The sequence below is a fragment of the Aythya ferina genome (assembly GCF_964211825.1).
Source record: "Aythya ferina genome assembly, chromosome: 4".
NCBI lineage: Eukaryota > Metazoa > Chordata > Aves > Anseriformes > Anatidae > Aythya > Aythya ferina.
This window is the reverse complement of record NC_140300.1, coordinates 40,497,883-40,514,181: the sequence shown is the minus strand read 5'-3', so window position 1 is coordinate 40,514,181 and position 16,299 is coordinate 40,497,883. Positions and strand designations below refer to the sequence as shown.

The window sequence follows — 16,299 nt, the reverse complement described above, 5'->3', positions numbered from 1 at the left end:
AGTGAAATCGCCTCTCTGTCTTATCCCCGACGCTGCCCTTCTTATTGGGTGTTCTTGCTGTTTTTTTGCCCAGTGAAACTCTACTTCTGTAATTACCACATTGACCTTCCGATGCACGTTGATTTGCATCTCAGCTCTGCTGTAACTTAAAAAGGGTCTGGAGATAATTTTTCCTATTTTAAAAGCTCTTCAACTCTTTTCTTATTTAGCATCGCTACGGGCTTGATAGCCACTGTCAAACTGACCATTCCTAACCCTAAAACTAGCCCTTAGGAAACTGAGTTTTAAACACCATAAAATGTTATTTAGATCATAGAAATTAGTGACGGAAGTCAAATGACCTATTAGATCATCTTTTCTGTTCCCCTGCCAAGGCGTAACTATGCCAATTCGGAATTAGTTTAGAGTTAGAGAAAACACGGCTGGCAAACACAGTATTTTCCAATACTGCTTTTTACCCATCCTGGGCTAACGCGCTGCCTCGTGGAAGTCAATGGTCACGTTGCTCTACCTGAGGGAAGGGAGACGGGCAGGCCGGTCCCTTCAGCCTGCTTTGCCTTGGGACAGAATGGCACACTGAGAATTACCGAAATCCGGCTGTGTCGCCTCCTCGTTGGCAATACTCCAGCACAGGGAAGTAGTTTCCCCCTTCCTTTCTCCTTTTTCTTGGAAAAGGTATCCCCAATGGCATGCATTACTTCTTGGTTTCCCTCAGTGACTCACGGCTAATTTTATTCAAGATATGGACTGTTGAATAATGCCGTCGGTCTTGCAAGCGTTTTTTTAAAGCGTACACCTGCTGTGTTGATGGTGCACCTTGCTGTAGTTATCGTGTGCCTTCATACACCTGAGCACAGCTCTGGTGCTCTTCTTCAGGTGGTGTCGTGGTGTAACTCACTCAGGCGTTTATCGGTTACGTGGTAGGAAAGGCCTATTTCTCTAGGATTGCAAGGATGAAAAGGAAAAATGGTATTTTGGACACTTCTTATTTTCCAGAAGAGGTCGAGTGCTGCAGTCCTTACTCATGCCTGATGACTAAATAGGCTGAAACATTTCTTCAGTTTGTAAGCTGTGTCTGATCTTGTTCGCGCTGGGGTAAAGTCAATAGTTAATGCAAAACTGGGATGATACCAGAATTAAATCCCAGGCCAACAGTGCTTCTTATTTTTCATATGCCTCATGGAAGGAGTCATCGTGCAACCCTTTTTATTTTGCTCTTCCTCTAAGGGTGGATCTTTCTTATTCCACAGCCTCTCCCATTTTTCTTCTCCTTTTCATACCAACTCATGCCTGATGCTCCCGTGCGATCGCTGTCCTCTAGGACAAGGAGTTCTTGCGTTGACCTCCTTTTGCAGCTCGTCAGCACAATAGATTCCAGCTTAGCAAATGGAAAGGAATGGAGAGACTCTTCGCTTCAAGCACTACTAGTCCCTCATGACCTTCGTGTGCTCCGACTGAAAGTGTCTCTCTAAAAGATAGGGGGCTGGGTCATTACGAGCCGGAGCCGGAGCAGGAAAAGTTGTGTTTTGACATACTGTAGCCAGCCCCAGTGAAATCCACGCTTCAGCCTGACAAACAGCACGTGTTACAAGTCCCAGAGTGAAGTTTTAGGCGTTGTGAAGCTCAGGAAGAATGACTCTGGCTGGAAGGTGGCCAAAACTCATTCTGCTAACGCAGAGCCAAAAATATTAACACGTGATTGTGTAGGGACAATTGGTCGCTCGCATGTAGGTTAACCTAAATTTGTGGTAACTTGACCTATAGCTTAAGGTTTCACAAGTGGCTTAAGCTGGTGTAAATCTGAGCTGCCGCCACCGAGGAAGTCTCATCTTTCATGCTCTTGTCAGTGGCCGCGTTTTCTTGCCGCCTCCCTTTGCCAGCTCTGTCAGCTGGCTCAATCTACTGAGCGGGTAGGGAGGATGGAAATATTTTTTTTTTTCCCTTTTCTTCTGGGTTAGTGTTCAGCTGGGTCAGAGCCATGGTTTGTTTGACTGTCCCTCCCATGGGCAGCACAGTCTTACAACACCTTAATCCTGTTGTGAAACTTCGCCCTTATCCCAGGACAGACGTATTGGACGTGTGACCTGAAACATGCTTACCTGCTGCCATACTTTTTTTTTATTTGAGCTGAGTAACGCCGGGGTAGGTGGACACGATTCTTCTGTCCCTTAATTCAGGCACTGGCACAGGAAAGGCCGCGAGAAGCAGCAAAAGTCAGAGTTCATTTTTTCTTTAAACACTCGCGTGTACATGCCATTTGCTTGCATATTACTCCAGTATGTATAATTCATGGGAGAGATGTGCTTGGATTAGCAGAGGTTTAAGGACAGGTCTGACAGCCAGGAAGTGCTGACTGGAATCCTTCAAGCACACTGTTTTCTGCATTGAAATGTGAAGTACAGTCTCAGGCTGAAGTTTTGAACCTGCAATCAGTTTTCCAGTCAGGGATCTCGCAGGCTGTTCAGATAAGGAACATACTTGGACGTGCAGTGGGAACTGGGGAGGCTTAGCAATCTGAAGTATTTATTTTCCTAGTTTGTCTAAGATGGTGAATCATAAAACCATTTAATTTTGATCACTCTTTTGCTTCCCCCTCACGTGCTTCGGTTCCACAGTGTTTGTAGTCTGCTGTTGTTTGCTTTCTGAATGCTGGAAACCCACTTTTACAGGGGGTGAGAGAAATTGTCTTTTTAAACTGGCAGTGGCTAATGAGATAGCAGCGGCTGATTTTTTTCTTTTGCCTACAGGAAGGGGCTGAGCTGCTTTCTTTCGAGACTTCCCTCTTTCACATCGATTTTGTTTGCCACCACATACAGTGTAATTGGTAAGAAGATATGAATACTTTATTGTTTAGTTGACCTGAGGGAAGAGACACGTCCACCCGTAGTCTCCGTGCGTTTTCCGTAGATGTCTGTGACTGTTCAGGCCGCTGGCAGTGGGGATGATGGGTTGCTTTGCTTGTCAGTCCTGCACAACCACAGCATGCATGGAGCACAAAAGAGGGTTGAAGTTATGACTTTCAGAATAACTAAGCTAATAAACAGAAAGACCAACAGTTCCCATGCTTTCTTTCCCATGTTTTTTTTATCAGGGCTGCTTTTTGTAAGGTGTTTGCATAGGGCTCTGTCCTGCAAGGTCCTCAGCAATTGAAGCCTGGTGGAGTTGATTTTTAACTGGTTGCAGGTGGGGCTGCTGGGCTCTGCCTCGTGCCCTCCTCCCTTCTTCACACTAGGGGCTCCTCCCTGCATTGCTTTAACTTTGTGCTGTGCAGGGGCTTGAATAAGGCAACTCCAGCTTCATTTTCCTCAGGCGTGGGGATTCGGACAAGCAGCCATAAATACCTCTGCGCAGGGGTACCTTTCCTGCCATGTCTTTGTGCTGCTTCTGAAGGATCTCCAGCCTGTTCAGGGAGCCCTGGGATGCTGCATGCCTAGGTAAGGAACAGAGAATTGGTCCCTGGCTTGGCTCTGACCCTGAGCCTTAGCACAACAAGCAGCCACCGTGCCCACGTAGCTACATGTATATTTATGTAGACCAGTGCATGTGCGTATGGACTGGCTTTTACACCACGCTGTAAATGACAAAGTGAAGGACTTGTGATCAGTGTTGGCGGTGGAGGGGGATGTACTGGAATGATAAGTTTAAGATCCACAGTTACGTATCCATTTCCTGTATTTTCAGCTTCCTTTCTTTTTCCTTTGGGTTGTACCTAATCCATGGTGATCTTATAGCACTTGTTCATTGTGTTTAATCTGAGGGAGGAAGGGAGTTGGTTGTGGCAGATGAGAGAGTGGAAGAGTTATGAGAAGTAGTGGAGGTGTTTGCTTTTTTTTTTTTTTTTCAATCGTTTAAGGCATTTCCTTAAGCAGGATAGAGCAGCACTTAGCCAAGAGAGAAATCGTAGCGTTTCCTATCACTTCTGTTTATGCAGAGTATTGTGGTTACAGATGCTCTAGTATTTGAGAAAATGACTTTAAAATATATCTTAGCTGGCAGTAGTTGTCTTTGGACTGCTAAAAAGATTGTTACATTTCAGATGTGATTTTTGCTGTTGTTCATTTCGGTCCCAGCAGCCGGTGGCTGTTGTTGTGATTGCTCTGGGTTGCATTCCAGGGCAGAAGGGAGGCTGCACAGGGAAAACTGCTGCAAACATTAAACAACCAACTGTTAATGATGTTTTTGGCAAGTGTTATCTTTATTTGTTCAACATAGCTTTGGTTCTCATCGAAGCAGTAGCCTTGAAGATTTCAGTGGACTCATACTTTGGCTGTAGGCTGAACGGCAGCCGCCCTGAGCTCCAAAGGAGCTGGAGTGCTCTGGCGTGTAGTCCTTCACTGGATGGGGAGTAATGGTGCAAAATCGTCTGTGAGTCCTTGCATTGCAGCAAGTTTCTGGGCTGAGCTTGTGATCTTTGCATTCCAGTGAAAGCGGAGATGCCATGTGGAGGTTACAGTGCTATCTGTCTTCATTCCTTGATGACATAAATAACTCTTAGCCTACAAACTTGTTAGCATGAGATTATTCAAGGTCTGGATTGCTGCAGTTTTGAAAATTACCCTTAGAGAATTTGGCTTTGTTTTTTTTTTTCACTGGACTTATTTTTTTTCTAACATGTTTTAATGTATATTCTACATAATGTAAAATAAGGGAAGAATATCGTTTATTTTCTCTCCTTCATTTCACTTCTTAAACATTTTCTACCTTGGTATCTACACCAGGGTTCGCTGCCCTTCTCAGTAACGCTTCTGTTGTGGGGAATGGCAGCAGCGCATAGTGACAATGGAGACTTGTGAGTGTGGGATAGCAAAACCAAAACTGATCTGGAGGAGCAAAGTCACAGGCTTCCCCTCAGCAGTTGCTGTGGTGAATCGTGCGGCAGCCTTACTGCCGGAGAGGGGCTCTAGGAAGCTGGCACAGGCCCTCTCTCTCCAAAGTTGCTATGGATATTGAACACATGAAATGCACTGTTTTGTTCCTTCATTTTGCATCCAAATACCTGCTATCTTGAGAAAGTGATTCCTCGGGGATGGCGAATCTGTCTCGTGTGGCCTTCTTGCTGTGAAATCCCACGCCGCTTAAAGCCAGCGGTGGGGCCACATGTGTTACCTGTTGGAAACCTGGTGGTTGTGTGCGGCTGTGGTTAGCCTGGCAGTGAAAGCAGCACCTGGAGCACCCGGCAGGGCTCTTGCAGAAGGTTTTTGGGAGTGCTGCTACCTGCAAGGGTGGTGAGAGGGCTGAGGAGTATGGCCTGTCTCCGAAGCAGGCGTCCAAGCGCTGGCCACGGCACCTGCATCGGGTACGTCGTCCCTCTCCTTCCTGTGAGGGAAAAAGTAGCGTTTGTATGTCATTTCCTGGTTTCTTCCCTAAAACTGACCAACTTTGTTCTCTGATAAAATGAGGAGAGACAGTATTTTGGTTTACATCTGCAGTGTGATACAGGCTGCTCGATGTACTTCTGCTCATTAATAGTTCCACATAGAATAATAAACAGGGTAAAATAATTATGAAAGGCCTGCGTAGATGGTATTGCAGTTCACAGAACGTGGTGTCTTGACGTACTTATGGGATTAAGGTGATATTTAGGTGAGATGGCAAGTCCAAGGTAGAGCATCTCGTCTCATGCATAGTTTTATCTGCCTTCTGAGTCCCGTTCTGGGAAATATGACAAAGGTTTTTATTCAAGTGCTCCAGGAGAAAAAAATCACAAAGTATGTAGCTTTCTAATACAAGAATTAGTAAAGATGATGTCAATTATAATTTTCTGAATGGATTTTTTCATGAAACTTTAGTTTGGATGCTGATTGGAATAGGTGATTTGGTGATACAGTAAGTTAGGGATGGGTGATTCGGGGGTGTGCTTCTGTTCATTCTCCCCCTCCTTTCTTGGATGGTTTATTTCAGAATTAACTCGCTCACCAGAACCCAACCCGTTAGCACAGCAGGTAGACAGCAGCATTAGGGATGGTGGTATTTCTGATGCAGTGTGTTTCAAATGTTGAGGTCTGCTAGTAGTTACCTGAGAAGACATGGTTCTGGTTTCAGAACTGTTTCCTCCCCAGATCTGTGATGTGTGCTGTGGACGGCGATCTCATAATGAGCATATGTCAGAACGCCACGTAAAGAGTTAACGTGGACTGGCTCGCCTGCTCAGAAGGGTCGTGGCAGGAGTGAGCTGTGCTGGGCAGATCAAGCACTGGTAGGATATGGCAGAAATTCCACCAAACTGCTTCACCTCAGAATTCCCCCCCCCCCTCTTTGGAATGCTTTTAATTTATTTTTATTTTTTTTAAGGTAAAAGAAGCTCTTCTGAGCTCTTCATTTACAAACTTAGATGTCTGTAAAGGCAGGAAGATGGCCAATTAAGGGAGAAATAGTGATTGTCATGTGCATGGGGCTCTGTAGAGGATAGTAGCATAAATGAACTTGTAAGAAAAAAATCATTACTTCAGAGATGCATTTTTAAAAAATATACAGTTCTTACATGTCTTAAGATTCAAGATGTAAGCTGAAAATCAAATGTCTTTCTTGTTTTGAAGGCAGGAAACAAAATGTTCGAAGCTGTTTAAATATGTAATCAGTTTTATTAGAGCAGTATCAGTGTGATGTCAAAAATATTTTTTTTCTTAGACAAGATCTATATACACTTAATACTCCAATACACAAGGGCAGAAGTCTTGCAAAAATTTAATAATTCTTGCTTTTGGTTTAATTGTGGTTGTTTTTGTGTGTGTATTTTAGCAGAGCTGCCTCTTTCTGCTTTAAAAAGGTATAACACCCAGGATAGTTGTCTTACAGTCATCCTAGCAGAGATGGATTAGTAGCCTGAGTGCAGATGAGCAAGTCAAATGCATATGGTGCTGCAGTTTATCACAGAGCTCTGCAGCTCTCTGGGTACTAATGCAGCCGCTGTGCTCACAGGTGGGTCATGGTGAGGCTGTCTGCCATAAAGGCCATAACACTGCTTTCAAAAACAAAACAAAAAGAAAGTGTGTGTGTGTATATATATCCTATTTGTATATGTATATATGTATCCATCCTGTTCTTAGTTGTATCATATTTTCAAAGCCAGTTTCACTTTGAAACCTGCGGAGAAATTTGCCTAAAATGGTTTACATCCATAATCCAAGGATGAAATTAGGAAAAAACACACAGTTTGCTCTGCTTTTTTCTTGGAAGTTCTTGAAGCCATTGCAATGAGGAACCTCAGTGCATTTGAGTTACATGTCGTGATCTGCCATTTGCGGTCTCTCCCAGCAGTGGGAAGGGGGAGGATAGGGAAATTAAGCGCTTTATTACCTGTGGAAAATGGTGCGCTTCCCACGTGCTTAGCCATGTCTTGCTGCTGCGTGCTGAAGGTTTCATCCGCACTGAGCACGGTCTGCCTCCCTGTAGCCTGCTCCGCCGACAGGAGCACAGTGACAGGGACATGTGGCATGTCCCTGCTCCTGTGTTTCCAGGACTGCTGTCTCGTTCATCTTAGGAACAGTAGGTACAGAAGTTTGCCCTCGCTGTCCTGCCACATGCTTCCCATTTGCAAGAAGCAGGAAGGCGCTGCACCAGAAGTGCAGAGACCCAAGGAATTGGGTTTTAAATCCACAAGGGCATTACAGCGTGTTGTGCTACATGATTTTCTGCACTCCGGTTAAATTAGGTGGTGACGGATGTTTTGGTTTTGCTCTGATCTGAGGAATTTGGAGCAGTTTGCAGTGGCATGGATAATGAATTTGTATGACAAAGTTACTCAGCAAATGTAAACCCGCAGACAGCAGGCCTGCTTCTCGTAGTTACCTGTTGCGTATGTCTTGGAGGCTGCCAACAGGCTGCAGCAGTTCACGTGAAAGCTATTGCCCAAGTGACCTCTTACACATTAGCAACGAACACATGTGTATTTTAAGTCCTTTATGTCCAAATCCTATTTGCATACTTCTGAAGTTGATTAAGTGGGGTGGTATGTTTTTTTTTCCCAATGGATTCACTTGGTCTTGATAAAACAAGCTACATTTCAATATACGTATATATTTTTCTCCCTAGATGTATCCATTCATTGCTAACGTAAACCAGTTTCCGAACTTGATTGCTGTGGGAGGTAGGAGGCAATGCGTGTTTCTCAAACCAGTGGAACAAGTGGAAAGTATTTCAGGTAGTTCACAGTGGTGCAGAGGCTGGCTGTGTTCCTGTTTTCTGGTGGATCTGGAGAGAAATGCTGAGGAGTGCACCGCAGGCCTCGTTTTACTGAACAGCTATGAGAAATTTCCTTTCCCTTGGGTGGTAGTGCCTCTTATTTTTGGAAGGGAGAGGATGAGCTTCCCTCCCTGAGGTCAGACTGCACTACCGAGCAGCAAGGGTTTTCAGGAAGATTTACAGATTTGACAGGGCATTAAGCCATAGACACAATCGTATCCTTTCGTTGGCTGAGCTATCCTGCCTGTGCCATGGTGTGTGAAGCAGGTGGTTAGCACTTCGTGTCATCGGGGTGGCTAATTTAGATGCATACTGTTAAACAGGTGAGCTTGAAAATTAATACCATGTTTCATCAGACCTACTTGGACCTGCACAACCTGGGCCATTACTGTATCAGGCAAAGCAACTGAAATTTTTCCATAAGAATGTCTCAAAAGCTCTTCAGAGAGTGCTTTGTAATAGGATTTGTATGATCCAGAAAGGTGCCTTTTCCAGCTTTAGAGAGAACTTTATTAGTGTTTGGATAGATGACAGAAATGAGTTCTATCTGCAGTACTTTTTTGTTTCAGCCATAATACTGAGCTGACAACTTTACTTAATTACTGAACTACGTAATGGTGGAACTTCAGTAAGGGACCTTATGCCACAGAGCTACCTCTCCTCGTCCCAGAGGGTGCCAGAATGTGCTGGAGATACATATTCAGCTACGTATGTCAATGTGTTACCTGTATGGGAAGTATTTGTGCTCGGATTAGGCAAATTTGACTTGCCTTCATCACAAGAATTTGAGTTTGGCCTTGAGGTAAAAACAAAGCTGTAGATGCTCGGTGTTGCAAGAGCATGGGAGAAGACATTGAGTTTCACACCTAGGATGTAGGATGCACCATCCCACGAGTGAGACCCATTTCTTCCCCCCAGAGAGAACAGAGGGTCTCAGGTATTTTGGTAATAGTAAGTAATAGCGTACTTATTTTCCTCTCCGTTATTGACAGCAGTGTTTTTATGTATTGCTTCAGTTCCTTTTGTTGTTCTGTAAATATCGATATAAATCAATCTCTTATTCTTCGTTGTGTTGTGAAGGGATTGTTTGTATAATGGGGTATTAAAAGGGCCATTTAACTTCATTTAGCTCATCTCTGAGAGACAGGGCTTGAGGAGAGGGAGAGTGAAAGATATCCGTGGAGATGTTCAGTCCAGAGAAGATTACAGAAGTGCAAGCACGGTGGTAATACTTGGAACAAAATTTGGGGGATGTCTTGGGAAGTTACTACTGACAGGCCCAATCCAATACGTGCATAAGGAACCATGCTAGTTCTTGTAATAAAGTGATTTTTGGCAAGCTTAAAAAAAAAAAAAAAAAAAAAAAAGGTTAATTGCTTATATTTGAGTGTTTGTAAAGATGATTTTATTTGTAACACTTTTTCTTGATCTGATGTCAACAAGTGCTGGCTCTGCTTTCCCAAACTCCCTATCTGTAGTTTTTATTTCAGAATTTAGAAATCTAGAGCTGTCATTTCTAACATACAGCCTGCACGCCTCTGGGATCGTGTGACACTGAGTGGCAGTTAAGAAAAGCAATTTGAGTAAGGGAAATTTCTGAAAGTTATCTGCATCTTTGCTGGGAAACCCCCCACTCCCTCTCTGAGTGCTAAAGATCCACAAATTGTAAGCTTTTCATAACTCCTGATACAGGCATTTAAAGCTGCATGGTGAATGTAAGGTGATATTGCAAGTTTGGGAAAGATTGGGTTCCAATGATTGTTGAGGTGTGTGGCCTGGGCTCTGACTGAAAGAAAGAGGATAAAGGATTCAGGAGTGCAAACCAGAGCACTGCTTTTGGCTCCAGTGGCAGAGACCTGTGGCTGTCCTGCAAGGGGAGGAGACCCAAATCTTCACGGTTCTCAGTGTTCATGTGTGAATTTTATTTGTCTGGGTGGTAGAAATGCCAAAAAAAAAAAAAAACACATAAACACTGCATTTCTAATTCCTCACAGTGAACCTGAATGTACTTTTCATAAATATACATACATTTATGTGCAGCTGCTCTCTGACTGGTTTCATTGGGCACAGATGATGTCCACTGATGGTTCAATTTTTATTAAGAAAACATATTTTCACAAGTGCTTTATAATAATAAACATGTCACATTGCTCTAAGGCTATCATTCTTTGTAGCAGAGGATGTTGTATTTGGTTGTTAAGTATCGGAGAAGAGACGTACAGCTAGTCTCTACCGTGTGGTAGCCTCAAACCAAAATTGCTCATAAGACAGGATAATTCATATAGGGAGAACCTTGCAGTGACTAATGGGTTTATTTATGGTAAATGTGTGTTTTGACAACTGGGACCATATTTTTAATTTCCGTTTGTAAGGTGGAAGTTTGAAGAATTGGAGGGCCCTGTCACTTCAAGAAAATTATGTGATTGGAAAAAGTCTTCATTTCCTCCAAAATCATTTTTCTGCAGAGGCCTTTCATCCTGGCACGACTAAGTTTAATTCTTCCTAAGGTGGTGGTGGAACAAAAAAAAAAACAAAAAACAACACATCTCTTGCTGTTTGTGCAACAGGGTTTTTCTGGCTGCTTCAGGTCAGTATCCCCTATTACCACCACGTGGGTTCATCTCAATAATGGCTCAATTGCATATGGGAGATGAAATTTCAGAACTAGGCTGAATTTTAAATATTTTTAGTGATGGCTTTCTTCTCTCTGGCTGAAGCCTCTGTGAGGTGGACCGCTGCTTTTGTGAATACTGGGCTGCGATCTGGACGTCTCATTGAGCAGGGTGTGTGGGAATGGAGGAAGGGCAGTCTCTTTCCAGTGGTGGTTCCTGAAGCTTTTTTCATTTGGTGCGATGTTAGAGATATATTCTGAACCATGCAGCAATGAAGGTGAACTCTCTGGGAGAGGACATCCCTCTGGAAGAGGATTCAGACTTGACTGCTCAGCAGAGGTGGCAGAGCCCTCTTCCACAAAGTGATTTGATCCTGTAATGGTTGATAAACCTGAGCCAGAATGCCTGAGGGGATTTTTTTTTTTTTTTTCCCTCAGCCAACTTTAGTATGGATTCCAGAGGGTTTGTCATTCATTGCATAATTCAGCCCCTTGCTGTGAGGGCAAGTCCAGAGAGGCTGCTCTGTCAGAACTGGTGCTGAAGGGCTCGAGGAGTTAAGGGCCCCTGTTTCTGGGTGAGTGTTGGCCCAGTTCTTTGCTGCAGGGCTGCTCGGTCACCTCGGGCACAGCAGTGCCAGCTGTGTGGTTTTGGGGCAGTAACACCTGTTTGTGTTAGTTAGTGAGTGATTAAGCGCTGGGAAAAGGAGCATTAGTCTGCTAGGCTAGCACATACTAGTTCAGTACGTTGGTAGGAGCGAGTACTTTAGGTGCCTTGAGGAATTAACCAAGACAGCTATGAAAACTGAAAATTACAAGTCTGTTCTTAAAATACTGCTGCTGTGATCCAAGCTCAGGGAAGTCTGATCCAGAGTTACTGCTCTGGGATTAAAAGTCTTGCAAGGTGCAAGACTGTAATGTATAATAGTTGGAGTCCATTCCCACAAGTTAAAAAAAAAACAAACAAAAAAAAAAAAACAACACGTATGTCCTTGGGATTGCTGTGGCGAGCAGGGGGAAGCCTTGGCGAGAAGCCCTGAGCTCTGCCCAGGCTGCAGGGGCTCGGGCAGCGGGAGGTGTGTGCTGCCTCTGCTACCCCTTGCTTGCTGTGCTGTCAGTAGCCCCGAGCGAGAGATGGGCTTTACGTAAAAGGAAGTCGCTTTAATTTGAGGGGAGGTTTTATGTTAACTCTTTTTTTGTTCTCTAGCTTGGGTATTTATTTAGCTTTTACCCGCTGCTAGAAATCCAGCCGGTCGAGAGAGAGCGCAAACTTCTCTGAGAGCTGTAGGAGACAGAAAATAGCCGAGAGGTCGTCCTGGCTGCCGTCCAGCCTGTGGGAGTCCTGTGAAGCTACCGGTAACACGCGGGGTTGTGTAACCACCGGCACTGATGGCCGCCAGGCAGATCTGTTTCGCTTCGGCCGGGCCCTTTTCCTTTGTGCCCGTGCCGTTGTGTCACGGGAGCTGCAGGAGGGAGCCTGGCTGCATGCAGGGGAGCTGCTGGCGGGGCTCAGCACGGTGCTGCTGGGACTGAGCCTTGAAGTGCCTTCCAGCTCGGCTGTCACGTCAATAGCCTGATGGTTTTTATGCGAATTGCCTTGCTTTTGTCTGCTTCCGTAGGGACTAAGGTGGTTTGGAGTGCGTAACTTCTCGAATTTGGGATTAGCGACTGGAATTTGTCTTCACAAAATAACACATGCTGTTGGTGACCATCAAGCTGAGAGCTGTTCCAGATGTTTAAATGTGATTTGTAAAATCACAGCGATGGCCAAAGTACTAATTCCTTCTGGGGCTAAACCACTTGTACAAAATGCATGTCCCTTTCGTACTCCACCTTTGATATTCTGATCTTATTTCTTTCACTCCATAATTTTCCGGGGTGGCTTCTTTCAGTGGGCAGCACTCAGTGCAGTGAGAGAGCTTCAACACCAGCTGTAAACCAACCAACATAATGTAGTATTTGTGCGTGTGTTTGTTTATGTTTTGGCACAGCCTGACGGGTGACAAAGGCTTGCAGATTCCCTGCGTGCTTTAGCCTTTGGCCACTTCTGCATGCACGTGTAACTGACCACGCTGTACTATGCCCTGCTCGCTCAGCCTCTGCTCCAGAAAGTAGGCTGACAGAGGCAGTGAGGGAAGAAGTCACATCTAAGACAGAGGAAGGGATTATGCTGGTAATAGTAGCAATTACTCTGTGTCTTTTTCCAAAGAACTGCTGCCATACTTAGTAAAATAGATTAGCCCAGATAAAGGAAGAATTTGACTTCTTTTTCTGCAGTCACAAATGATCCTGTTCCTTGCAAGCTGAAGGAGGAGACAGGGAGGCTAAAATTGAGTCATATCTGTTGATCACTGCAGCGCTGTCTGAAGGGTTTCTTTCCTATTTCCAGTAGCACCATCCCTGTCACGGTGAAGAAGCAGTCCTGGCAGCATTGCTGCCCCCCACATGCGCTTTCTGTCTTCATTTTCATGCAGTGCACCTGCTTAAAATGTCTTGTCTTACTACTCAGATTCCTTCCGAAACAAGACTGAGGTATGGAGTATCGTACCCTAACGCTCCTTTTCCTCAGGTCCGCGCAGCACCCTTCCTCCCCCAGTGTTGGAGGTCATGCTGTTGTCGCTCTGTTGCATTCCAAAGAGAGAGTTCAGAACTGACCAGAATAAACCGATGGATAGGGATTATTATTTCATTTGTCAGCTGCAGTTACTCCTTCGCGAGTTGCTGTGTTTATGCTCATCTGCGAAGGGCTTCATTTCTACTTCCCTGCTCGGGCCCTCGTTGGACACGTGTGTGGGGCGGTAGGGTTTTAGTTTTTGGTTTTTGTCTGTCCCACCCCTCAAATGAGGATGGATAAACATCAGTAACCTGAATCACCCGGTTCTCAGTAACTCAGATTTGTGAGGTCAGTTAATACATGAAATATATATATATATGTATTTAACACAATTTAGATGTGTAAATAAGAGAGCTTATGTGTAAACGTGCTGTCACCTGTTAAAATGATTCGGGCATGAAAAAGCAGCTAAGTGCTATATTTGTACTGAAATTTTAAAGGAAATCAAACCAGCAAAGGCTAACATCTAGGAAAAAATCTGGAACAAGGTTGTTTTAAAATACCTAAGCAAGAAAATGCTTAGAAGAACCTTTTGGGCTGTTATGGTGTCTTTGTGAGCTTACTCTGTTCAATTAGTGCCTTTAAGCCTGAAAACTGATTCTTGGGAGAGCAGGAGGAGACTTCTGCTTCCCACTTACGTATAGGAATAGGGCAAAATACAAGGTATCCACTAATTTTAAATCTCTTTAAATACAGAGAAAAGCCAGTTTGATAAACTCCTCTTCTTCCATAACAGGTACACCGAAGGTATTTTTAAAATTAATTTTAAAAAGAAAAGGTGGTTTGCTGTGCTTTAATAGAATTTCGCGTTGTAGCAATCGCCATCAGAAAGTTCAAAAGAGAAAGAAACTGTCTTGCAAGAAGTATAGCCTTTGTGCAGCTGCATAGTCCTTCCATGTTTCAAGAAAATGTATCATACTTAATGCAGAGGACATATGGGGTTGTCAAGTTACATGTTTTAATAGTTACCAACCAGGCAGTATTGACCGTTCCCTAGGAAAAATAATTATATATTAAAAAAAAAAAAGACTGATTTATTCCGTTCAGGGTTTCCTGCCTGGTAATTTCAATCCTGATTAAAATCAGCAATTTAAATCACCTTGATTTATATCAGGCATTCTGTCTTCAAAGTAAGTGGGAACAGGATGGGGCTTTAAAGCCTCTACCATTTAGTGCTGCGCTTATTCCGTCCTCCTAACCTGAGTCATTTACCCTGCCTATATGATATCTATATCTGCTTCCCTTGCTGTGCTCATCAGTCCAGATATCTACCTTTAACTTCTTTTTGGTGAAGCTTATATCAGAATAAGGAGTTTAACATTATAATTCAGATTGTAATGAAGCACGAAGATGTAATTTATGCAGATGTAAATATTTTGTATTGTAAGGAAACTTGTTTCTGTACAGCTTATTTCTTTTAAGTTTTTTACTGTTTTCTTTTTTTTTTTTTTTTTTTTTTAATTTTATTTATTTTTTACTAGGCTAAAATTCAGGGAGACCTTGCTGAGATTATTTTTTCTCCTAATGAAGGACATCAAGATCTGGCCCCCACTGTCCCGTTTCCCTCAGCATGAAATCATAGGAGCAAATGAGGCTTTTCATGCTCCCTCCTCCAGATCAGATAGGCTTTGTCCATGCTCAGATGCCAGGTGGTGAAGGTGTGCATAGCAGTCTTTAGAGCAAACAGACTTAATGAATGCTCTGTTCTGCTAACCAGGGTAAATTGATTAGTTTTATTTAGCTAAGTTAACTCTGTTTTGTGAGCTATCATAATAAAAAAAAAAAAAAATAAAAATCACTTGCCAGCTGCAAGTTCAGAATCATTTGTTGTTTTACATATCAAAAACATGGAAGAAAGATAAAAGGGTGAAGTAAAACACAGCAGTTGAAGTGTGAATTGTTAAGTAGTGGTCTGCTGTGTTAGAGTGCAAACTTGCTTTGGTGGAGGATTCTGGAAAGCACTTTTTTTTCTTCCCGCTGAATAATTACTGTGCGGACATCATGACAAAAATATATACATTTGTGTTTAAATTCAAAAATATTGCCCCAGATTTCATTCCGCGATATTCAGTTTAGAGTTAATTAGCAGGTGTCTTTGAGGGTTGTGAAATGCTGATATCTTCTCCAGAGTCTTAGTTTCAGTGCCAAGACAGTTAAGGGCATGAAAACTAGCCATTTAAAGAGGAAAAAATCAAATGTAATCAGGAAAGTTTGAAGTACCAGTAGATAGCTTCAAGTTGTGATGTTCAGCTACTGTTCGGTGTCTGTTAGCCGGTTTCATTGAAATACATCTTTTTATCTAGTGTCTTCGTTATTATCATCTCTTATCTGTGTATTACAATAAAGCTGTCAGTACAGATCGAGATATTTTTCGTTCACCAGTAAGTGTAAAATCTGTGTTGGATTTGCTGGGAACCTTTTGCTGATTGCTGTCTTTCCTTAGATGGACACGGGTGGGAAATACGAGTGTGTTTGGAAGTAAAACTCCTTGTGGAAATACATACAGGTGGGGATTAAAAGAAAGAAAATATTTGGCGGATATTTTGCGTTTTGATGGTGTAGTTCTTGCTGTAGTAGAAAACAGAGAGGCAGTGGTGAGGTTTTAACCTTTCCTAGAAAGTTCTTGTACAGGGGGGCTGTGGCTATGTTTGGGAAGCACCTCGCACACCTGGGATGCCACATGGATCAGAGTGTTGATCAAGAACACAAATATATAAAAAGCGTGGTTTGCTGTGGTTTTAATTAATGAGATTTCCACTGTGCTGCAAGGAGGTGTGCAGAGGCAAAGACGAAACATAAAATTTGAGGTTGCATTTAACAGAAGCGACTGAAATGATCAGAGAGTTTAAAGGTTATGTAATAATATATAGCACGATACGCAGTTTTGCCAAAAATG

At 43.3% G+C, this 16,299-nt stretch overlaps 1 protein-coding gene across 9 annotated transcripts in view; it reads left to right on the top strand.

The window, feature by feature from the left end:
• MAML3 (mastermind like transcriptional coactivator 3) overlaps positions 1 to 16,299 on the top strand; it is a 253,535-nt gene that overhangs the window by 64,542 nt on the left and 172,694 nt on the right. Inside the window, exon 1 of one of the 9 annotated variants that reach the window (XM_084517414.1) lies at positions 3,251 to 3,434. The exons of the other annotated variants lie outside the window; for them this stretch is intronic. The gene's annotated coding sequence lies outside the window, so the exon portion shown is untranslated. Of the gene's footprint in view, positions 1 to 3,250; positions 3,435 to 16,299 lie in introns of those variants that run through there. 9 annotated transcript variants of the gene reach the window in all.